General features: G+C 40.4%; 1 protein-coding gene across 1 annotated transcript in view; it reads right to left on the bottom strand.

Moving 5' to 3' along the window:
* Positions 1-25,004, bottom strand: part of NDUFS4 (NADH:ubiquinone oxidoreductase subunit S4) — a 68,226-nt gene that overhangs the window by 37,557 nt on the left and 5,665 nt on the right. The window lies entirely within an intron of this gene.

Below are 25,004 nucleotides of genomic sequence, written 5' to 3'. Positions count from 1 at the left end.
AGCAGCAAGGATCCAGAGTTCATTATGAACACAGCACTGAATCTGTCATATCTACAAAATATAACCTATGGTTAAAGTCAAATTAAATGTGAATTATATAGCAAATATCTACTTGCTGATTAGCCTGTAAAAAGTCTCATCAATTAAATGGTAGGAGTAAAGGCAATATTTTTAATAATTTAGAGTATAAAAACATTATTAAGCAAGATACAAACCCAGAAAGTATAAAGGAAAAAAATGACAGAAGCTACTAAATAAAAACTTTTAAACCATAGGTACTGTAAATGAAGAATAAAACATAACAAGAAGAAAATATTTTCAAAATAAGAAAGTATAGGCTCAATATCCAAAATAGGTACAAGAGCTTCTACAAATCAGTAAGTAGGGATAATTCTTAGGTTTCAAAACAGAGAATCAAACAACAACAAAAAGCAAAGCACCCAATTAAAAATGGGAAGAATACTTGAATTGACATTTATCCAAAAACCTACAAATAGCCAATAAACTCAGGAAGACATGATCAACAGTACTAAGCACTAGGGAAATGCAAATCAAAACCACAGTGAGATACTACTTCACATATTAGGGTGGTTATAAAAGAAAAGTGTTGGTGGGATACGGAGAAACTGAAAGCTTTGTTATGTTACTGGTGGGGACATAAAATCATGCAGTTGCCATGGAAAACAGTATGGCAGTTCTTTAAAAAATTAAACAGGATTACCATAATATCCAGCAATTCCACTTCTGAGTATATACCCAAAAGAATTGAAAGCAGCACTCAAACAGATATTTGTGCACCAATTTCATTGCAGCATTATTCACAATAGCCAAAAGCAAACATTGCCAAAATGTTAGTAATCAGATTTTACTGGGCAATGTATCGTAACACTAGAAAGTTAAGTGTACATGTAGGGATGACTAATCTGCAGTCATTAGTAAACAAATGGTAATTTCACTTTGCTATTTAGTTCCCATTTTTTAGAAACTCAGAAATTTTATTTGCCTCAGTAGTTTACCTCTCTGTCCACTCATTTGTTTTGTTAGCTGGCCTGTTCACATTGCCAGGTCTCTTATAAACCCCTCCAGGGCTATGATTGTTATGATCAATTATCATTATTACAGTGTACAAGCCATTTATTATATTTACTTTTTCTGTCAAGTTTCCTGTAAGAAAATGATATGGATATCTAGAGATCTTATTTCTAACTCTGGTTTTATTATTTACTAGTTGCGTCTAGGAGCAAATCACTTAACCTCTCTGCATCTCAGTTTCACTCTTTGTAAATTTGTAAAATGAGAACCGGTTGCTCTAAAGTTTCATCTGGTGATGAGTTTGATTCTAATAAATGGAATTGAGTATAATTCTAGTTTAATAATCCCCTATGGAAATGCTACATAATAATTTCTAAACTCATAATGTTTTTCTTCAAAAATCTAAGGAGTTAAAACTTGAAAAAACATATACACCACATTTGTTTATCCAGTCATCTGCTGATGGACATTGGGTTGTTTCTGCTAAAGGCACGCAGGCACAGGTTTTTGTAACTCATTTGGGCAAATCCCTAAGAACACAATTACTGGACTGTATGTTCTAATGAACAAAATGAACTAACAAGCAAAACAGAGACAGACTCAGAGATAGAGAGCAGGCTGACAGCTGTTGGGGGGGAGGTTGGGGGGTGCAGGGATTGAGCAAAAAAGAAAAAAAGAGAGAAAACTCATGGACATTGATAACAGAATGGTGACTGCTGGGGGAGGGGGGGTGGGGGAAGGTGGAGGAGAGTATGGGGGAATAAATGGTGATGGAGGAGACTTAACTTGGATGGTGAACAACAATGCAGTGTACAGATGATGTGTTGTGGAGCTGTGCACCTGAAACCTGCATAATTTTGTTAACCAGTGTCACCCCAATAAATGCAATAAAAAGGAAGAAAAAAAAGACTTTAGCTTTGTAAGAAACTGACAAACTGTCTTCAAAAGTAGTTTTGCATTCTCACCAGCATGAATAAGACTTACTGGTCGGGCCCGGCCGGTGGCCCATGAACCAAGAGGTCACCGGCTGGATTCCCAGTTAGGGCACATGCCCAGATTGTGGGTTTGATACCCGGTATGGGACGTGCAGAAGGCAGCCAATCGTTGTTTCTCTCTCTTCGATGTTTCTACCTCTCTATCCCTCACCCTTCCTCTATCTCTAAAAAAATATATATATATAAATAAATGTATATATATTAAAAAAAAAGACTTACAGGTCACTTCATTCTTGCCAGTGTTTGGTGCTGTCACTGTTTGGGATTTTACCTATTTTAATAGGTGTGTAGTGGCATCTCAGTGTTGTTTTAATTTCTAGTTCCCTGATGACATATGTTGAGGTACCTTTTCATATGCTTATTTGCCATCCACATATCTTCTTGGGTGAGATGTTTGTTCAGACCTTCTGCCTATTTTTTAATTAAGTCATTAGTTTTCTTATTGTTGAATTTTAAGAGTTCTTTGTATACTGTGAATAGGTAACTTTATCAGATATATGTTGGGCAAACATTCTCTCTGCAGGTCTTTGCACTTTCTTAAAGTGCCTTTCACTGAGGAGAAGTTTATAGTTTCAATGAAGTCCAACTCACCTAATTTTTTCTTTCATGGATCGTGCAATTGGTGTTGTAGCTAAAAACTCAGCAGCAAATCAGTCACCTATATTTTCTCCTATGTTATCTTCCAGAGGTTTGGTAGTTTTGTTTCTTACATGTAGGCCTAGGATCCATTTTGAGTTCAGTTTTGTGGAGGCGCGAGGCCAGCGTGTAGATTCATTTCGGCATGTGGCGAAGTCCCAGGTCCACGTAGGGTCTCTCCTCCCCTGGACTGCCTTTGCTCCTTTCCCAAACATCAGTTGACTATAGTTAAGAGTCTATTTCTGGGCTACCAATTCTGCCCACTGACCTGTGTTCCTTCACTCATCCCACACTGTCCTGACTACCGTGGCTCTGCACTGAATACTGAAGTTAGTGCCATTCCTCTGACTTTGTTCTTCTTCTTCACTATTACATGCCATATTTGGTATCATTTGACTTTCTATATAAACTTAGAATAAGTTTCTTAATATCTACAGAGTACTTGCTGAGGTTCTGACAATGGTTGCTCCTGAGTCTATAGATCAAGCTAAAAGAACTGACAGCTTAAGAATATTGTGTCTTTCTATCCATACACATTCATTAGTCTTTTCTTATTCTTTCATCAGAGTTTTCTAGTTTTCCTCACATACATCTTGCAAATACTGTTTTTAATACTTTAAGAAGTCTTAATGGTGAAAAAACACATTTGTACTGGAAAATAACATCTGAATAGAAATAATATCACTGTCTCCAAGTTTCAACACTCTTCTCCCTTTGAAGCAAATTAACCTTATCAATTAAGAATAGCAATATTCCCCTATCATGATAGCAGTTTGAAAGCATGGCCAAAATTGTTTACACTCCTCCCTCCTATCAAGAAGAGCTAGAGTTCTATGTCCCTGTTCCTAAAATCTGACCTCTGTGACTGCTCAATCCATATAATACAAAAGTGAGCCGGTGCGTGATTCTAGGCTCAGGCCTTAAAAAAACTAGCAGTTTCCACTTCCTATCTCTTAGAACGCTGTTTCCTGGGATATGCATCCGCGTGAACCAGCCACGGTATCAGGAGGATACCCACTGGCCACAGAGAGACCTACTGCGGAGGAATAAACAGCACAGCCCCCTGGCCAGCTGCGAGTGAACTGGTGGCTCACTGCCCAAGCTATGCCGTCCAGGGACACCACATGGGGCAGAGATAAGCTTCCCTGCCAAACCCTGCCCAGGTTGCCAATTTGTGAGCAAAACAAATGGTTGCTGTTGTTTTAAGCAGGTGAGTATTGGGGTAGTTTGTGTCTAATGATAGGTAGCAAAAACATCCCTATAAATATTTGAATATGGCTTTATAAACATTAAAACTGAACCAGTAACTTCAAAGGACCAGAAATGATTGGCTGGACTTCTAGACAAGTAAAATTCTTAATCCTAAGAAATTAAGAAATCAATTAACCCTCAGCCTTTTCATTAAAGCCAATTATGTTTGTTGTCAATTTATTGAAAAACTAGAAGCCCGATGCATGAAGATTCATGCAAGAATGGGCCTTCCTTCCCCTGGCTGCCGGCAGTGCCTTCGCTCTGGCCAGAGCCACCTTTTGCCTCCGACCCAGAGCCGCCTTTCTGCCCAGAGGCCTGGAGCAGCTGGGGTGGTGCGGAACGCCTGTGTCATCGCTGTGGCGACGAAGCAAGCGGCCCGCCTCATCCCCAGCTGCTCAGTGCCTGTGTATGCAAATTAACCCGCCACCTTTGTTGGGTTGATTTGCATACTCACTCCTGATTGGCTGGTGGGTGTCACGAAGGTACAGTCAATTAGCATGTTACTCTTTTATTAGGTAGATGAATGAACCCAAATTCACATTAAATCAGCAAGTGTTCAGTTCCATACTAAACCGTAAGAAAATATTACTAAAAGTTCTAACTGAAATAATAAGATATAATATATACATAGTCTCTATGTCACAATAATTATCTCAGGCTTAAAATATGTTGATACATAGGGCCCTGACCGGGTAGCTCAGTTAGAGCATCATCCTGATAGGGCAAGATTGTGGGTTTGATCTCTGGTCAGGGCACATGCAAGAATCAACCAATGAATGCATAAATAAGTGGAACAACAAATTGATGTTTCTCTCTTTCTCCCTTTCTCTCTTTCTCTAAAATTAATCAACCAATAAAAAATTAAAAATAAATAAAAATTATTTAAAAAAACACACAAATATTTTTTTAAATAATAGAACAACAAATCTCTTTCTTTCTTTCTTTCTTTCTTTCTTTCTTTCTTTCTTTCTTCCTTCCTTCCTTCCTTCCTTCCTTCCTTCCTTCCTTTCTTTCTTTCCCTACCACTCTTCCTCTCTCCCTAAAATCAATAAATAAAAATTTTTTAACCCTTTGCACTCGCTTGCTTTTTTCTTGATTCCTTTTTTCTACTCGGGATTTAATTTTTTAAATACCCCAGATTTTACAAAGCGTGGCAGTAGAATAAAAAACTGGAGTTTCTTTTCATACAAACTTATTTATCTGGATTTTTTTATATTTCAAATTATTGATACATTCAAAGAGTATAAAAAGAGCTGCTACCGATGCTAACCATGTCGAGTCACACTCGACATCCGAGTGCAAAAGCTTAAAAATGTTAATATTGCCCTGGCCAGCGTGGCTCAGTTGGTTGAGCACTGATCCATGCACCAAAAGGTCCAAGGTTTGATTCCCAGTCAGGGCACATGCCCAGGTTGCAGGCTCCATCCCTGGTAAGGGGCATGCAGGAGGCAGCCAATCGATGTTTCTCTCTCATCAATGTTTCTCTTTCCCTCTCCCTTCTTCTCTCTCTCTAAAATCAATAAAAAATTTTTTGATTCCTGGGTCAAGCATCTTCAAATTGATCTTGAAGCTTTTTAATATCTTAAAACAACAGAGAAAATTTAAATTGTCTTCAACATATTGTACTCAGTAGAGAGAAGCAAGAAAGAAGTACCTGTTAATGGAAAAATAAAGATGAGGGATCAAAAATCTATTTTAATGTTCTGGACATAATGTGAAGTAAAGGGAAAGAAAGAGATCCTACAATTACTTAAGTTCAATGGAAATAATTGAAGATATTTTATAATCTATTCACAAATAAGTTCTTTGATTCTAATTCATTTATCACAATAATCTCTCATCTTTACGCACAGTACTTAATCATTTTCAATGTCCAACTGGTCAAGTCAATGAAAAGCAAAACCCTCCTGCTCAGAGATGTCCTTTCCCCATTCTTCCGAGCCAGGTGGACTTGCAGCAGGACCTAACAGCAACTGTGCCTCTGGACACAACCCAAGCCAAAACGTAAACCAATCCTTTGAGAGTCATCCAACAAACGAAGGAAAAATTTGTGCAAGAGGATAAGGGTAATTATGCTCACATACCAGACTTTGAAATGATATTGAGGAGTAATAAGAAGGAGAATGTGGGCAAGGTTTCCGAGGGTGGTAACACAGAAACTGGAGGACATGATGGAAAATGTCAAGTAAAGGAGAGAAAAACACATCCAAGTTTATAGCACTAGGTTATCAAAATAAAAAGAAATAAGGTGAACATAAAGGGAATGAGGAATCTAAGTGTCCTGGTGATGACAGTAACTATATTACAAAACACAGCAAGCATATGACAAGTTCACACTTACTAACGGCTAAATTACTGAGCTATCCTGGTTTGGAATGCCTTGAAGGAACTGAGTTGCTTGTTCTTTGGCATGTCTTCTAAATAATTGGAAGCAAATTTACCACAAAGATGTCAATTATTAATCTACAAATTAATTATAATAACAAAAATTCCAACAGAATTTTTATAAAATGATTGTCATAGGGAAGAAAAAATTCACAAAAATAACCAAGAAAGTGTGAACAACTATAAGGTAAGATTTGCCTTGCCAGCTAATATGATACAGTAATTAAAATATGTTATTATCATAGGCACAGATACACAGGTCAAATAAGTAGTACAGGTCAGAATACAAATCAAATAAATAGGATAGGTCAGATTCTATAGATCTGTACATTAGTATATAATAAAATTACAGTTTCAAATCAGTGGTGAAAGGCTAGACTATTCAAGAAATAATACTGAGACAAATGGCTATTCTTTCATGGAAGAAAAATGTTTGAACCTCAAAAAATATTTACATCAGATACCAAAGACTTCTACATGGATTGACAGATGCACAAACACAATGTGTTGTGTATGTAAATTACTGGAATAAAATATAAGAATTCTTTATAAGTTTTAGGATGAAGATTTTTCTTAATAAGAAATAATACCCACAAAATGCAAAAGAAAAATAACTTCTGGACAACAAAAGGCACTATAACTAAATAAGGAAATATAAGAGGTAATAAGTATAACACGCGTAGCAGATAAAAGACTAATATCTAGAGTATATAAAGAACTCTTAGAAACCAAGACAGACATTACCCAAAAAAGGGAGAACAGCATATATATAAACATGGCAGATATTAATACCAATTATATCAATGATCACTTTAAATGACAATGGTCTAAATAAACTAACTGAAAGAGAATGTGTCAAAGTGGATTAAAAAAGAAAATCAGGACCCAACTATATGTTGCCTAAAAGAATCCCATTTTAAATAGAAAGACAGATAGATTAAAAGTAGAGAGAGAGAAATAGAGAGGGACCATGCTAACAGTAATTAAATCTTACTGCAGTAGTTATGTCATTCTCAAAGAGAACTTCAAACCAACAAAAAAATTACTAGGAATAAAGAGCAGCGTTACATCAAGATGAAGGGTCAATTTTCCAAGAAGACACGAACAATCCTTGAGGTACACAAGCCAAACAAGAGAATGTTAAAGTATGTGAGTCAAAAACTGAAAGAAGTCTGTGCAAGGAGAAACAAACAAATCCATCACTGGACCTGGAGACTGCACACTCTTCTAACAGCAACTGACAGAGCCAGCAGGCAGAACATCAGTGAGGACATAGCTGAACCGAACAGCCCATCAATTAACCGGATTTAATTGACATTTATGGAATACCTCATCCAACAACAGCAGAATACATATTCTTCTCAAGCTCACATGGAACACTTACCAAGAGAGGCCACATTCTGGGCTATAAAATGCATCTTAACAAATTAAAAGAATAGAAATCAAACAATGCATGCTCCCAGTCAACAGTGGAAATAAGCTAGAAATCAGTTAACAGAAACTGGAAGATTCCCAATTACTTGGAGATTAAAAAACACACTTCTCAATAACTTATGAGTCAAAGAAGAAGCCTCAAGAGAAATTTAAAAATATTTTGAACTAAATGAAAATAAAAACACAACTTTTAAAAAATGTGTGAGATACAGCAAATGTAGCATTTAGAAATTTATGGCATTAATGCATGTGTTAGAAAAGTCCAAATAAAAATAAAAATTACAGCACACACACACAGCAATTCTACACACGCACATATGAAGTACCTAGACTGGTCAAGTTCATGGAGACAGAAAGTAGAATGCTGGGTGGACAAGATAACAGACATCTATTATTTAACAGATACAGAGGTTCAATTTTGGAAGATGAAAAAAAGTGCTGAAAATATATGGTGGTAATGGTTGCACAATAATATGAACATACTTAATGTTACTGTACTGAACTACACTTCAAAATGATTAAAATGGTAAAGTTTTTATTATGTCTACCTTACAAATAAAATTAAAAACAATATGCCTTGTGAAGAAACTGTTAAGCCCTGGTATACACCACCAATAAAGAGGAACACACAAAAGTTTGTCAAAGATGAAAAAGATTTATAACTTTGCTGAGAGAAAGCCTATTCATGTATGTATGTAGAAGTATTCTGTGTGTGTATGTATATCACTCTTCATGAACTTTTAGAAGACCAAATTGAAGGTGTTAAACTTCAATATGATTATTTGTACTCATGTAGCATATTTCCCCAAATCATCCTTTTTAAGAACTTCTAGTGCATGTGTATGTAATACAAAATAGGTGATACTTTATTATCTATTTTAATAGCAATTATAAGATTTTTGCATTTGCACCATTATTTAACACGTTTTAGTTGAGAATTTTGAATTTTCACTAATAGATTTATTTATGTTACAAATAAGCACAAAGAACAAACCGTTAATATATTATAAAAATGTAATGTTCAAAACCAAAGGAAAAGCAAGCCCAGGCGAACCAGTCTACTCCCTGGTCAAATAAGCAAGTTCTCTCTCAGTCCCCCTTTCGGAACCAGCATCTGTAACGTAACCACGTGGGATCACCTCAGAGGTCCTCAGCCTCTTGTTACAAATGGTTCCACTGCCTCAGGCTCTGTGCGCCCAAAAGGTGTGGGAGACAGAGGGCTGTGCACCAACCTTCCAGCTCGCCCGCCGCGCACACGTGAGATTCCTCCACTGCTCGCTCTCCAGCCTGCTGTGGGCGTGTGGCACTAGCAGAGTGTTAGAAGTCACGGCACAATCACCTACTGTTTTTCCTGTCCCAGTAACCAACAGTGCTTAGCCTGGGCCTCAGAGAGGCAAATGGAGTGGTGGCGCTCCCAGCAAGGGACATGCAGCATGAACAAGAAGTGAATTTTTGTTATTTTAAGCCACAGGATTTTGGGGTTTGTATCCTGACTGATAAAGCTTGTTATGCAATTCTGTATCCATGTACTTTTTCCTAGGGAACGCCATATGAGAGCTTGTTGTACAATGTCTGTTTCACATTGACTATGTGAGGTTGGGAGTATTAGAGATTGAGAGTTTACTACTTTCAAGTGAATCAAGATGTCACTATTAAAAAGCTACATTTTTGGTCTTTAAGAGCAACATAATTTACTTTCTTATGCCTTCAAAGGTTAGAATGTGTCAAAATCCATTAGGTAATTTGCTTCATATCAGCTTAATACTACTGCTTCATCTTGGACAGCTTCCCTAATTTTTTTTAAAGACTATGCATTTTATCTTCATTCATCTTCACTTTGAATTACCCCAACTTGTTGCTTATTTGCTTCAGTTTAGAATCTTTTGCTTTAAAACTTCTAACTGCCATAAAAACCACTGGAATCATGTTTATATCATAAATATATTTAAAATGAAATAAACAATAAATTTTATCACAAAAACAATGCTGAATTTATAGAACATGAGAGTTGGACAGACCAGCATTCACCATCTAGCAATGTTACATCAAAGAGGAAGCTAGCTGATAGGTATTTGTTCTTCAACTTAAAAAAGAGTATCTGTCCATGGGCAAATAAACCTGGCACTCAGGGGCATACTGTTTTTTAAAGGCTGACACGATTACATGATTAAAAAATATATTTAGAAGAAAAAAAAATCACCAACATACATAGATTTTTTTTTTTAAACTTCATGAAACAATTTGGAAAAATGGTCACAGTAACTGCAGAGTCAGTCAACCTATGTTAAAATTCCGGATCTGCCACTTAGGAGCAATGTGATCTTGAACAAATTACTTCACAACACTGCACTTCAATTTCCTCGTCTGCAAAAAGGAGGATAATAATCCCTCCCAGAATGACTGGTGGAGTTAAATAGCAGGTTAAGTAACTGGCATGGAGTGTTCATCTCTTTCTTTCCAGTAACATGCAGGACCAGTTCGTTTAGTGGCAAGAGAGGAAAGGGAACCCTACAAAACATGAACTCATACCCACTTCTTTTCCAGATTTTCTCTAAAAAAGGTGAACAGCCACCTTTCCTTGTTCTGTCCAATTAACCACAAAGTGCTCCCAACCCCCAACCCCCCCCCAACCCCCCAGCCCCCCAGCTCGCTCTGCTTCTCTCAATCCCTCTTCCCTGGACCACGGTAACGGTCACCTGAATGGCCTCTCTTCCACATGCCAAGTGATTACAGCCAAGCATGCCACTGCTCTCCTTAAAACCCGCATTGGCTGAGAGTAACTGATCTCAAAAAAGGAAAGGATTTAGGGAGCAAGTACCATATTTATCATTTGCTTTCAAATAGCTTAGGTAAAAAAGAACATATTTATATGTGCAATTTGCTCATATATATGCATATATACTCAGATACTTACACTTTGCTTCTCTATTACACATATAATGCATAAAAGCAAAAACCAACAAAATATTAACAATGTCAAGTCTAGGTGGTGGTGGGTTTACAAATTCATTGTACTTTTTTCCAGTTGTAAAGATTTTAATAAGACATTGTAAAATTAAAAGCAAACTGAAAATATGATGATTAATATGTTTCATTTGTAGAAAATGGAAAAGCATAAGAATGTATTTGCTTGAACATACATAGACAAACTCCAAGTGTAACAGTGATTTCTTGCGGGGTGGGGAGAGCAGTGGTGAATGAGCAGATGGGTCAAAGATGAGAGGAAGATCTGTGCATATAATTTACATACATGAGACTCTATGTTGTATTCTTTATTCAAAATATTACACTGAAAAGTAACACTGACCGTATTTTTACTCACTGCATATAGTTACTATGGATTTAATGAGACAACGTATATAAACCTTTAGCAAGTACTTGGCACTTGGTCAAGGCTCAATAAATGTCAGCTAGTCTGGCTGTTGAAGTAAGAAAGAAAATCTAATGTGTACAAGTCATTTCATCCACACCCTTGGGGCGGTTAGCTACCTCTCCAGAAGAGGCGACTTACGGACATGAATTTCAAATATCTCCATCAAAATCCGAATCAAAAGGGCTTATTGGCATAAATCAAGACGGAATGATTTTCCTCGACAGAATGAGCGGAATCTGACAAACTGCAGGGCACCCTGCACGAGGTTACACTTGAGCAAGCTCAGCTGCTGGCCTTCCAGAGCAGCACTCCAGGGCTGAGCTCCACTGGGCCTGCGATCTCCCACTGCAAGCAAGACAGTGTGGCCTGGCCTGGCCAGTCCTGCATCTGCCTCCTGCTGCTGTTTCCCATGAATGAAACGTTTCCCCTCACAGGGCCTGGGAGCCGCCTGGTCATGGACGCCCCTGCTCACTGACCTGACCACAGACCAGGCCTCTCATCAAAATTGATCACCTACCTTTATAGTTTGCCAAGGTATCACCTCATGAAGCTACTGAGATTAAATGAGATATAAATGATGAGCTACTAGCACTGTTCCTGATATACTCCAGGTAAAATGATTACCAAGCATTATTATTATTTTTGAGAAAGTAATGTTGTTAAACTAACAATTAGATTCCACTTAGATGTTTTAAGTATTTATTAGTTTAACCCAGAAATTGATCCCAATTCTAAGATATGGATTCAACTACAAAAAAAAAAATTCAGATTAAAAATAACCAAACAATAATTCATTTCCCTAAATAGCTACAGTAGATGTTTGTTACCTATGACCTACTTTAGAGCAATTTTTTTTTAAATAAGACATAAATCAAGGAAAGATTTTGTAATAAATCTAGTTAGCAAAGCAGTGTCCCTTTGAAATACAGTGTTTTTAAAAAATAATTCATGTGTATAAACTGGAGACCTATTAATTTATTTAAATAATCTTTTAAAAATTGTTTAAATAGGATTTAAACAAATAAAATTCAAAAAGAACTTTAAAAATAAGTATAAAATGCAATCTAGACTTTAAAACCTCATAAATGTAACAAAAGAAAATATATACAGACAAGTGCACAAAAGGCCACATAAATGCAAAGACACACAAACTACCCTTCCAGTAGTTAGCTTAATGAGGAAAGGAGCCTGCTTATTAATTAAAAGTTTTACAGCCCTTCATACCGTTTAAGAAAAACACAAGATTTATCCAAATACAGTCATAAAACTGTTGACTACTAGACCTGAACAGAGTAATTAAAGCTCCCACTAACTAAACACCTAATTTTACAACTTTTCAGTAAGAATTGTCAGAATTATATATGCAATTTGATTTCAATCACAAAACTAATAAAAGACAACGAGACATGAAACCAGTACTTTTTCCATTGACTTTCCAAAACATTTCACCTTTTAAAAATATATTCACCTAAAGATTTTTTAGAAATTAAAGTATAATTGATATATAACAGTATATTAATTTCAAGTGTATAAGATAACGATGCTATACTTGCAACTATTGTGAAAAGAGCACCACAAGAAGTCTAGTCACCACCTGTCACCATACAATTCCAATTTTTTTCTTGTGATGAGAATTTTTAAGATCTGCTCTCTTAGCAATATGCAATACAGAATTATTAATATAATTACTATGCTGTACCTAAAGAAGATGTTTTCTTTCTTCTTAAGGTATTTTGGCTATGCTGATGAATAATCCAGTCAATAATCTCTTCTTTGAAGAGAAGTTTGCAAGACCTGGAAGAGTTAATACTTATTGACTAAAAAATAGTGTACCTATGTTCAAAGAGCCCCGGTGAACTCAGCTGATCATATATATTGAGAATGTATACCAAGATTCTAATTCCTAGTCCCAATTCATCAAACATCTATTAAGACATCTACTACGTCTTCTGCATAATGCTACACCCAGGAGCTGGCTTTGAAGATTTTACTGGGGGAAAGCAAACATACAAGCAATAATTCCACTGTCACTGCGGTGAATGCTGGTGGTAATTTCTATGATAAAGATGCATAGCAGGTGCTTTGCTATGCAAGGAGGAGCTACTGTGCAGTGGGGGACGGAGGGGTGGAGGGATGTGGCAGGACTGTCAGGGGAAACTTCCCTAATGTCGCCTGTGCTGCCCAGTTACTTTGTTTCCATTGGGCATCCAATATTACAGGACTGAGAAGGGAATTAAAAAAACATTTGCATATTAAGTCACACATTTAGTGCCTATTATGTGTGGTAGAGTCTTGACAAACATGTTCATAGCTCATTTTTAAATTAGGTATAACACCACAAAACCAGTAATTTAGGTTTTGGTTGAAAAGTCATGAATTCTTTATTCATTTATTTATTTTAAAAAGCTTATTTTCCCACTAATGCTTATTTTGCCTCTTCCCAACTCCCTCCCAGTAAATTAAACAAAATGGTAAAATTTAACAATATCTACAATATTCCAAATGCCTTAAATCTTAATAGATTCCGTTTTGTATTTACTTTTATCTCTAATATACATAAATAAAATGGAACAAATTTAACTAATTAAGTAAAATCATTTCATGTTTAATTGGACTATAACAGCAGAATGTTAATCCTCAATCTCAAAAGTCAGAGTTTATTCTGTATATCAAGCACTCTGCCATTCCAATATCTGTAGTATAATAGCTACACAGCTATCTAGTACAGAAAAAAAATTACTTTACTACTGGTAATTATTTAAATTTGCAATACCTTTCCATCTTTCCCATTATTATTTTGATGGAAAACATTAAATCCTAGTAAAATCCCAGATCACACAAAAAGCTTTCTGACAGAATCCCACTTACACATTTTAATAAACATTGCCTTAAGATAAAGTCACCAACACTATTACTCAACACTAGTGGCCCGGTGCACGAAATTCGTGCACCTTAAAAGGGAATTAATTAGAGGAAATATTTTAATATTGCTATTTGCCCTTTCTCTATAATAGAAGTGTCAGAGATGAAAGAAAATTAGTAAAATGTATGTGAAAATCTTCCTCCTGTCAGAGTCTGGGGCGCGCTGCAGGACCCAGAGTCAAGTCCCCGCCCACCCATGCGCGCCTCAAAATCACATGAGACCCAGACCCGGCTGGACCCACCACCATTGGGCAAGATCCAGACCCGGCTGGCCCCACCCCCGTCAAGCCCCGCCAGGCGGGGGGCACAGCCTCAGGTCCCCCGTCAAGCCCCGCCGGGTGGGGGGCACAGCCTCAGGTCCCCCATCAAGCCCCGCCGGGTGGGGGGGCACAGCCTCAGGACCCCCATCAAGCCCCGCCGGGTGGGGGGGCACAGCCTCAGGACCCCCGTCAAGCCCCGCCGGGTGGGGGGCACAGCCTCAGGTCCCCCGTCAAGCCCCACCGGGTGGGGGGGGCACAGCCTCAGGTCCCCTGTCAAGCCCCGCTGGGCAGCGGGTGCAGCCTTAGGTCCCGTCAAGCCCCACTGGGTGGGGGTGCAGCCTCAGGTCCCCTGGCGCACGCTGGGGCAAGGGGTGCGGCCTCAGGTCCCCCACCCTGGCCCGGCTCCATGCAACCTCAGGTCCCTGCTGATTGCTTGTTATGGGAACCCCGCCTCCGCTGAGGGCACAGCCATCTTGTGACGGCATGATGGTTAATTTGCATATTACCTATTTATTATATAGGATAAGGAAGAAGCGGGCGCATCAATAAAACTGTAAAGGTCATCACTTTTCAGTGATCTGTAACACCACTGTGCACAACAGCTACATTTAAAACCAATATCTCAAATGCTATCCTGCTTAGAAGATGGCTATAAAATATTTTTTAAATTTCTGTATTATTTCATGATCAAATGCGTGCACAGATGTTTACTGCGGTCAGCTGCATGCTAATCAATGTGTTATGCTGTAAACACAAAGGTGAAGGGGAAACAGCTCCTGCTCTCAAAGAACTTAAGTCCAGTGGGAAAGCCAGAGAAGGGAGCAGCAATCACCACGAAGCCTGAGTCCTGGCAGAGGCAAGCTGGGGGCTCCAAGACCACCACCGCAGCTGTGACCTCAAATAGTGCTCCTTCGAGAAAGCGATGTGTAAGGCGCCACCGAAGGCTGACTGAACTTCAACAGCAAAGGGTGTGGAGGGGGGAGGGGCGGGCAAACAAAGGGAAAGCAGAAGAAACTGTCGACTCAGAACCTCAACTGTAAGAGCGAGCACGCCAGGATCGCAAGTAGTTGAGGACCACTAAGACACACAGGGAGCCGGTGCGAGGAGGAATGCTTGGAGGACGAGAGCAGGAGGCATGAGGCACTATGCACTGAGCAGTGAGGCCTGCACCCCGCAGGCTTAGGAGAGGAAATGAAGATGACGGCGTGGAGACCAGTTAGGGAGCAGATGACTGCGGTTGCAGTAAGGATGGAAGCGGAATGAGCGTCAGGAAGACGAGTACTAGGACTGGACGGCTAACTGACAGAAGGCCTGAGAGAGAGGAGACGAGAATGCTCCAGGGGTTCCTGGCCGGGATGACTGGTGGCGGTGGAGATGATCATCAAATTGCGTCAGATAAGCTGTGATGGACACGCCTGTGGGAAATCCTGAGGAGATGTCCTGGTTGGTTCTAAGGGTGTAAGATTCAATAAAAGGATATAGAGTCACATCTTACATGAAGAGCATTAGGCAAAAACTGCAAATAGAAAAATTATCTTTGTAAACCCTTAGAAAGCCCCACTACCCCCCAGTGGAGACCCACATCCTATCTCCTAATAATCCAATCCTCTAGCACTGGAACACATTGCTGTTTCTTTGGTTGAGTGCTAAATAATCAGTAGGTAGAATAATGAGAGAATTAACCTGGATTTCTAAATGTTTTTTAAAATATTTTCTACTCTTTGAGTTGCCAGTATATGTGCTGACTTCCTTGAGTGGGCAGTGAGTTCAATGCACATGAACTCACACTTGTTGGTGGCAGTGGCAATAGGGGGCAGCTCAAGTCACGGTCGATGATGAGAGACAGAGAGGGCACTTTAGCTTCCTGTTGCTGCTGCAGCAAATCACCCCGAGTTGGTGGGCTGACACAACTCGATTTAGTCTCTTAGAGTCCCGGAGGTCCTGCAAAGCCAGCCAGTCTCCAGGGCTCCCATCAACGTGTCAGCCGGGCTGGTCCTGCTGCAGCTCCAGGAGAACCTGCTCCTCGTCTTTGCCAGCTGTGCCAGGCTGCTGGCATTCCTGAGCACAGCACAGGGCACCGCTCTGGGTCTCTGCTTCCATGCTGGCATTTCCCTCTCCTCTGACTCCTCCCACGTGTGGCTCAGAGGAACCACTGTGATTACGTGAGCCCATGGGATAATCCAGGATAACCTCTCTCAAGAGATTCAGCTTGCCCTAGCTGATTTGGCTCAATGGATAGAGCATCGGCTTGCAGACTGAAGGGTCCCGAGTTCGATTCTGGTCAAGGGCACATGACCAGGTTGCGGGCTCAATCATCACTGAAGTTTCTATCTCTCTCCCCTTCTCCCTTCCTCCCTAAAAGCAATAAAAATATATTTTTTTTTAAAAAGAGAGACTCAGCTTAATCATATCTACAAAGTCCCCAGGTTTGGGGGATTAGGATGAACATACTGGGGTGGGTTATTCAGCACAGGGAGTGTGCAAAGAGTAAAGATACTGGTCAATCTCAAGCTCTCAAACTGAATGGTGGGGCCACACAAACTCCTTTTGCCATTATGCTTCCTAACACACACGTTTATATGTTACATGTACTCATGTGTATATAAACTTCATGTAACGTAAAACATTTTTTTAAGTAAAGAGCTAAGTATCAGACTCAAACACTGGCAGTTCAAGGAGTGGGCAAAAGAAGATGGACACTCAAAGGGAACTGAGAAGGAGGAAAAACAAACAAAGTCGAAGGAAGAGTCTTTCAAGAAGGAGAAAGTCATCGTTTTGGACTGCAAAGGTCACGCCAGAGAAGGACTGAGCAGAGTCTATTCATTTAGCAACAGGGTCACTGTCAACCTTGAGGAAAGCTATTTCGGTAGAATGATGGATGCTGAAAATAGACGGCATGGAACTGCGGAGTGCATGGGAGGTCACAATCTGGAAAAAGCCAGGTGCGGATCCTTCTTTTATAGACTCAGGAATAAAATACTTTTCGTAAATAGGAAAAAAAATCCAAGATGCTCTGATAATCCAGAAAGAGGAACTAGAATCTAGAAAAGAATTATGAAAGGAAAGAAAAGGTGGGGAAGGAAGAAAGGAACAAAAAGAGAAAGAAGAAAAAAAAAGAAGCCACAAAAGAAAGGATGATGATGATGATGGTGGTGGTGGTGGTAATGATGATAGTGATGGTGATGATGAGGATGATGAGGATAATGATGATTATGCAATTGTTACAATTTATTAGGCACTTAGCATCTGCCAGGCACTGCCCTCAGGACTTTATAGACTGTATGAGACAGATTAGTATGTCCATGTTATAAAACAGAAAACAGACTCAAAGTAGGCAGAGGTAGGACATGTCAGAGCTAGGACTCAAATGCTGGTATGGCTGACTTCAAAACATGTGCTCCTAACTATGATGTTATACTGATATGAAGGATCCAACAGAGTAGTTCAAGTATGAGAAAGCTAACACAGCCATGGCTAATGTCAGGAGTTAATAGAAAATCTCTGAAAACAGTTTTTCCCAAAGCTAGAGTCAAAGACAATAGTAAGAGATTATTAAGGGAATTGGCCACATCAACAGTTTGAACTCAAAGCCAGAAGATTCTATTTGGCACCAAAATTAAAACTTGAGCCCCAAGGAGGGGCCACTTACAAGCAGTGCCGAAGGTATACTTAAATCATGAGCTTCATCAGCAACAGAGTAACGATGTTTAAGGCTCAGTAAGGGCCGAGGAAGCTGAACTCTGTGCAATGACCTCAGAGGCAGCTGCGTCCATCCCAGCGCTCTCTGTGCACTGAAATGGCTGGGACACACTAACAAGACAGAAGACGAGGCCCCCCACAGCAGTCAGTCAGGGACGCGGGGCGGGAGAAAGTGCCTAAAAGGAGCTGCAGGAAAAAGTCTCTGATGTGAAGCATTAGGCAGTATCAGTGAAGAGAAGACATATGCCCGCCCACAGGAGAGCATCTAGGTTACAGGCCACTAGCCTCAGCTGTTCCCTTCTCAAACTAAGCTCTGTAGGGAGGTCCTGCTTGCTGGGGGATTGGACTCACACACAGTCCCTGGCCAACTACACAGGGCAAACGTATTCTGCCATCACGAATTCTTTAAACACTGAATTTTACAGACGGAACCACCTCCTCCCTGGAGGGCTTCTATTATTAATTACAGTTAAGGGAGTTAAGAGAACTCAGTTTCTGATCCTTTGTCGTGGCCTTCAGCATATTGGTGAATAAAGCAAATTCCAATAAATGAGTTATTTATAACCCTAGGAACAGAGTAATAGAGGAACAGAGTAAACAATATAGTTGTCAGTAGACATACCATGTTTATGGATTGGAAGCCCCAACATAGTAAAAAGGACAACTCTCACCTAGCTGGTGTTGCTCAATGGTTGAGTGTCGACCTATGAACCAGGAGGTCATGGTTAGATTGCAGGCCAGGGCACATGCCTACAGGCTCGATCCCCAGTGGGGGAAGTGCAGGAGGCATCCAATCCATGATTCTCTCTGATCGCTGATGTTTCTCTCTCTCTCTCCCTTCCTCTCTAAAATCAATAAAAAGTTTTTAAAATGACAACTCTCCTCAAATTAATCTATAACCTTCAAGCAATGCCACTCAAAGTCCACCTAGATTTTTTTTATAGCTATAGATAAGCTTGTTCTAAAATTTACATAAATAGAAAGGCAAGGAAGCTAGAATGGCTAAAAAAGTGTTGAACAAGAAGGAAATTGGAAGAATCACAGCTACTCAATTACAATACATATCCTATATAACAAAACCCTAATATGCAAATTGACTGAATGGGGGAATGACCAGTCGCTATGACGCACACTGACCACCAGGGGGCAGACGCTCGATGCTGGGAGGCAATTGGCGACAGCGACCAGGGGGCAGGGCCGGCTGGTGAGTCCCCCCCCCACCCCCCCTCCGCAGGTTGCCTACGGTCGCCTCCTGCAAACCAGCAGTTGGACATCCCCCAAGGGTGCAGGCCGGGCTGAGGGACTCCCCCCTCCCACCCGCCCTGTGCACGAATTTCATGCACTGGGCCTCTAGTCCTCTCTAATAAAATGGTAATATGCAAATTAACCATCACTCTGCTACATAAGCCACGCCCACTAGCCAAGCCACGCCCACCAGCCAATCAGGGCGAGTATGCAAATTAACCCCAATCCAAGATGGCTACAGCCACAGAGAGCAAGGTTTCCCAGGTAACAGAGCAAGCCAAGCTTTCCATAGCCGTTGCAGGCCTAAGCCTCCACTCAAGCTACAAAGTTTCAATTATAGAAGGTAAACAAATTCAAAAAAATGGCGGCAGAATGGAGCTTGAGAGAGCAGGCCAGGGTTGCCGGTGGTAACAGGGGAAGCAAAGCTTTCCGCACACCCTGGCCGGGCTCACCCGCTTAAGTCTACAAAGTTTCAATTGTAGAAGGTGAATTAACTGCCACAGAAATGGCTGCTGCCCCAGAAATGGCTGCTGTCCCAGGCTACAAAGTTTCAACTGTAGAAGGAAAATAAATTCCAGATACCAGGGCCTCCCCTTGGGTTGCCAGGAGGTGTGGCCGGCCTGCAAACCACCACAGGCCCCTAGCTCAGGCCGCCCCACACCCTAAGGGAACCCCCACCCTTATCTGTGACACCCTTCAGGGCAAACCAGCTGGCCCCCACCCGTGCACCAGGCCTCTATCCTATCTAATAAAAGAGTAATATACAGATTGATCATCACTGCAACACACAATATAGCTGCCCCCATGTGGTCAAAGATCCTGCCCCCATGTGGACACAAGATGGCCACTACAAGATGGCCAGCAGGAGAGGGCAGTTGGGAGGCACCCAGCATGCAAGGGAGGGCAGTTGTGAGGGACCAGGCCTGCAAGAGAGGGCAGTTAGGGGTGACCAGGCTGGCAGAGGAGGGAAGTTGGAGGTGATCAACCCTGCAGGAGAGGGCAGTTAGGGGTGACCAGGCTGGCAGAGGAGGGAAGTTTGGGGCAAACAGGCTGGCAGGGGAGCAGTTAAGCATCAACCAGGCTGGCAGCGGAGTGGTTAGGGGGTGATCAGGCTGGCAGGCAGAAGCGGTTAGGGGCAATCAGGAAGGCAGGCAGGCAAGCAGTTGGGAGCCAGCAGTCCTGGATTGTGAGAGGGATGTCCGACTGCCCGTTTAGGCCCGATCCTGGTGGATGGGGCCTAAACGGGCAGTCGGACATCCCTCCAGGAGTCCCAGATTAGAGAGGGTACAGGCTGGGCTGAGGGACAACCCCCCGCCGTGCACGAATTTCGTGCACCGGGCTTCTAGTTTACTATAAAACCATAGTAATCAAGACGGTGTGGTATTGCCAAAGGGATCTAAATCAATGGAACAGAGTAGAGAATATAAAAACAGACCCAGACAGATGTAGCCAACTGATTGCTGACAAATGTCCAAAAGCAATTCAATGGGAAAAGGACAGTCTTTACAATAAATAGTAGTAGAACAAGTGTACATCTACATGCAAAAAAATTACCCTCAACTTAAATCTCATACCTTATACAAAAATTCACTTGAAATGGATCACAGATCTGGGTGTAAAACATAATACATCAAAACTTCAAGAAGATAATATAGAAAAAATCTTCATGGTCTAAGATTAGACAAAGAGTTCTTATATATGAAAACAAAAGTATAATCCATAAAAGAAAAAATCTGGTAAACTGGACTTAATCAAAATTAAAAACTTTTACTTTGTAAAAGGTATTATTAAAAGAACAAAAAGAAAAAAACAGATTGGGAGAAAATATTTGCAAACCATATATATAACAAAGGACTTGTATCCAGAACATTTTAAGAACTTGCAAAGCTTAACAAGAAAATTATATATATAGTTCAAAGAAAAATACTGGCAAAATAGAATACATTCTAAGGACTACCGAGAGATAAAGCATTAGGAAATATGGTCATGAATAAAGGGTAAATGAGCTGGACATGCTAAGTCTGGAGCCCAGACTTGGAGGAAGAATGAGTGATGACTAGTGTCTTCCATTGTCTGAAGGGCTGACATGTGCATGGGGGGGGGGGGGGGGGCGGTCAGAATTGTTCTATGTAATATTAAAAGGAAACATTATTTGCCAATAAGTATACAAGTATAGAGGGATTTCTAGGGCTACCAGAAATTTACAATATATTCCTCAACTGCTAGATAATCAAGCAGCAGAAATTTCTAGAGATTCTTGCATTAAATAAAGGTGGGACAGGATGATCCTAAATTTTTCCAACATTATATGAATCTATCAACTCTAACTTCTAGAGTTAACCTACCAAAGTAGAAAACACTGAACATCATAAAAGATATATTTTCCTGCCAAAATATCACCTTTCACTTTGTAAAAGTAAATATTATAAAGCACTTTAAGTTCCCAATTTTAAAAAAGACTAAATAAATAATAAAATCTTAACAAAAAACATATTGAGAACTATTTAAACCTCTACATCACATTTGTACTAAGGATGGTCTTAAGTTTAAATTACTAATGTCTAATTAAATCTCATTTCATTAGACTTAAAAGACAAAAGATATAAAAGTAATTTCATGCAAATTTCCGTAAGCATTTTAAAGAAATCTCCTGAAAAAGAAGTGCTCTTTCACACAAAGAGTGGTAGTCCTCAAAAGAGCCAGAACATCTGCATTCACTTTAAAGCTCATCAAGACAGACTGACATTTTTAGGAGAAGCATATGGCTTGCTGAACAGTCATCTAGAACAGAATCTTTTGTCTAGTAAACCCTATTCAAGGTCCATTTACTTATGTATGGAGTGGCTGAATAAAGGGAAAAAACATATTTTTGAGTCCTAGAAAATACAAAGAAATAAACTCTTCCTCTAGCTTTATTAGGGGGGCAGCAAAACATAGTACAAAAGCAGCCAGATCTTTACTTTCAAAGACTTTGCTCTCAACATGTGAAACAATTCTAAGAAATCAATGAAACAAAAGAACTCTAGAAAAGCATGAAACTTTCTTAGAGAACTATATCCACCAAATACCACCTCCCTAAAAAAGGCATTTCCATTTTAAAGGGTAAAACACTTTCTTCTTAAACTTCCAAGGGCAGAGTTCAACAGCTGCGCTGTATTAAACCTGAGCCCTTCCAAAAGGAAGAACGAGGGAGAGTCTCTGGAGAGAGAGAAACATGGCCTGCTCTCTCCAAAATTCTCAAAATGCCTGCCCTGCCTCAAAGGAAAGTTTCTCCAAGAAAAAGCCTCTATCCAGTGCATGGGTGAAAAGCATAAAACTTAATTTAGACTAGGAAAGTATGCAAAAATGGTAGAATTTTTGTTTGTTTCTGGAAATCTCCACCCCTCTCCCAAGGAAAAATGCATTTTGAGGTCCTTCAAGATATAGCATGGAAACTATTAAAAAAGAAAAATCGTAGTTTTCAGCCCTAGCTGCCCATCAGAATCACCATAAAGCTAAGCCTCAACCTAAACCTACCGAACCAACATACAAATCTCAGGGCCACGGCACCTGAATTTTCACGCACACAACAGGTGACTGCGGCGCACAGCAAGGGTTTAAAAACCCCTGAGACGAATGGAACATGATTCCCATAAAGGAAAAAGTCAGTCTACTGAGGAAGGCAGGAAGAAAGGGTCACATCTGAGCAGCTAACTAGTCCTAAGGAACCTCAGGTTTTACTCACTCATCACAATACTCCTAACAGAAGGAGGATTTGAAATAGAATTCTGCTCTTGTGCCATTACTTCAACTTTAAGTCTTAAAGGACAAAAGGCCTAAAACAGTTCACTCCACTACCTAAATATTTAGATGAAAGTAGCTATGAAAAATGTGGCCACTGAGTAATTCAGGTACAGTCAGTTTCCATCAGACTCTTGTGTAACTAAAAAGGAAGTTATAGTAAGAGCTATGTGCTATATGTAATTATCTGACAACCTTAAGAAAGCCCAAGGCTTTAATCCCAAGGTAAACTTCGGCCATCAACAGAGCTTCATTAGCCCTACTTCATTTTACACACAGCTCCAACAGGGTTACTTGCTTGATATCCAAACCCATGATAAATCAACAGGGGTAGTGAAACTGCTAGAGGGGCAGCAGACCAGTCAAGGCAGGACCCAGAAACACTATCAAACAGCAGACGCAAGCACTCAGAACACTGACAGAATACAGTGTTTGTCCTAACGACCACCGGGGCAAGACAACAGGAAATCATGTTCAGTGCACCTTGTTGATGCATCACTGGATGGATTTTGTTTAGGAGGGTGAGAAAGCATAAATTTCAAGTCACCTATAGAAAGTCTCTCACCAAAAATATTTACAAAATTTACAGGAAAAAAATCCTAACTGGAAAACAAACAAACAAAAACAGAGACTCGCTGTACAAAGGGAACAATGGAGGGAAAGTAAAGAGCAGACAGTCTTTCAAAGAACATACTTTACTAAAAAGGAAAAGAAGGAAAAGAAATCAGAGCGATACTGAGATTTTAATTCACCTTTCTCAGACATAATATTTCTCACTGCACAAGTCCACATATTCCTTTAGACTGCTAAATCAGACTATTTCCAAGTAATGTACAGGCATTCCTGGGAGATATTGTGGGTTCAGTTCCAGACCACTGCAATAAAGCGAATCTCACAATAAAGCGAGTTGTGATCTTTCTGCTGGTGGAAGGCCTTGCCTCCATTTGTAAAAAGCACAACATCTGTGAAGCACAATAAAGCCACGCACAATAAAACACAGTATGCCTGTAAACTGAAAAATCTGTTGCTTCGCCGGTATGTTTCCTCATCCATGTATATAAAAAGCCAGGGGCTGTCATGACCGAAACAACCAGACTGACGACCGAACAGGCTGCGTGGGGCGACCAGGCCGGCAGGGGGATTAGTGAGGGACGACCAAACGACCAAACAGCAGGCTGCGTGGGGCGACCAGGCTGGCAGGCAGAGGCGGTTAGGAGCCAGCGGTCCCGGATTGTGAGGGGGATGTCTGACTGCTGGTTTAGGCCCAATCCCAGGGATCGGGCTGAAACCGGCAGTCGGACATCCCCCGAGGGGTCCCGGATTGGAGAGGGTACAGGCTGGGCTGAGGGGACCCCCGGGGACCCCCCCCCCCGCCCCCGCTGTGCATGAATTTCGTGCACCAGACCTCTAGTCTAAAAAAATGAAGAGACGGAGATAAGGAAGGTAAAGTCCTCAGCACAGTGGCTAATGCGCAATAAGAAATAAATAAATGTTAGCTGCTATTATTAATTTGTGCTCAGAATAAATGCCATGAAAATGATTCTCAACTTTCACTAAGGGATATGATGTGTTCTAGAAGTGTTTCCATTTGAAATGATCTGACTCTGTATCCAACCCACACCAATCACAGACCTCTGCTGATGTGTATGACCTGGGAACGGAGGTGATCCATCTTTCTCCACTACGCCCCAGGGATTATAAACGTTTAAAAACTTCATGCACAGTCGTTTGCAGAGAGCAAGTCTAATAATCAGATGTAGTTACTATTATTTCCCAAAGCTCTCATGTTTCATGAGTACCCATTTCCAAACAAGCTCCTTTGCACCTCTTTTAATTTGAATACAAAAGGGGAGTCAGGACACTTGCCGAAGGCAATACTGTACGAGCACAAAACAATCTATTTATAAGACCACCTCAGCCCAGGAAACTTAGACCACTGCAAATAGCTAGAAAAGAGGAGGTGTCGGGATATTTCGTATTCACATTTATGTA

This window comes from Cnephaeus nilssonii (assembly GCF_951640355.1).
Source record: "Cnephaeus nilssonii genome assembly, chromosome: 2".
NCBI lineage: Eukaryota > Metazoa > Chordata > Mammalia > Chiroptera > Vespertilionidae > Cnephaeus > Cnephaeus nilssonii.
Note: the sequence above shows the minus strand (reverse complement) of the source record. Positions and strands in the feature narration are given on the sequence as shown.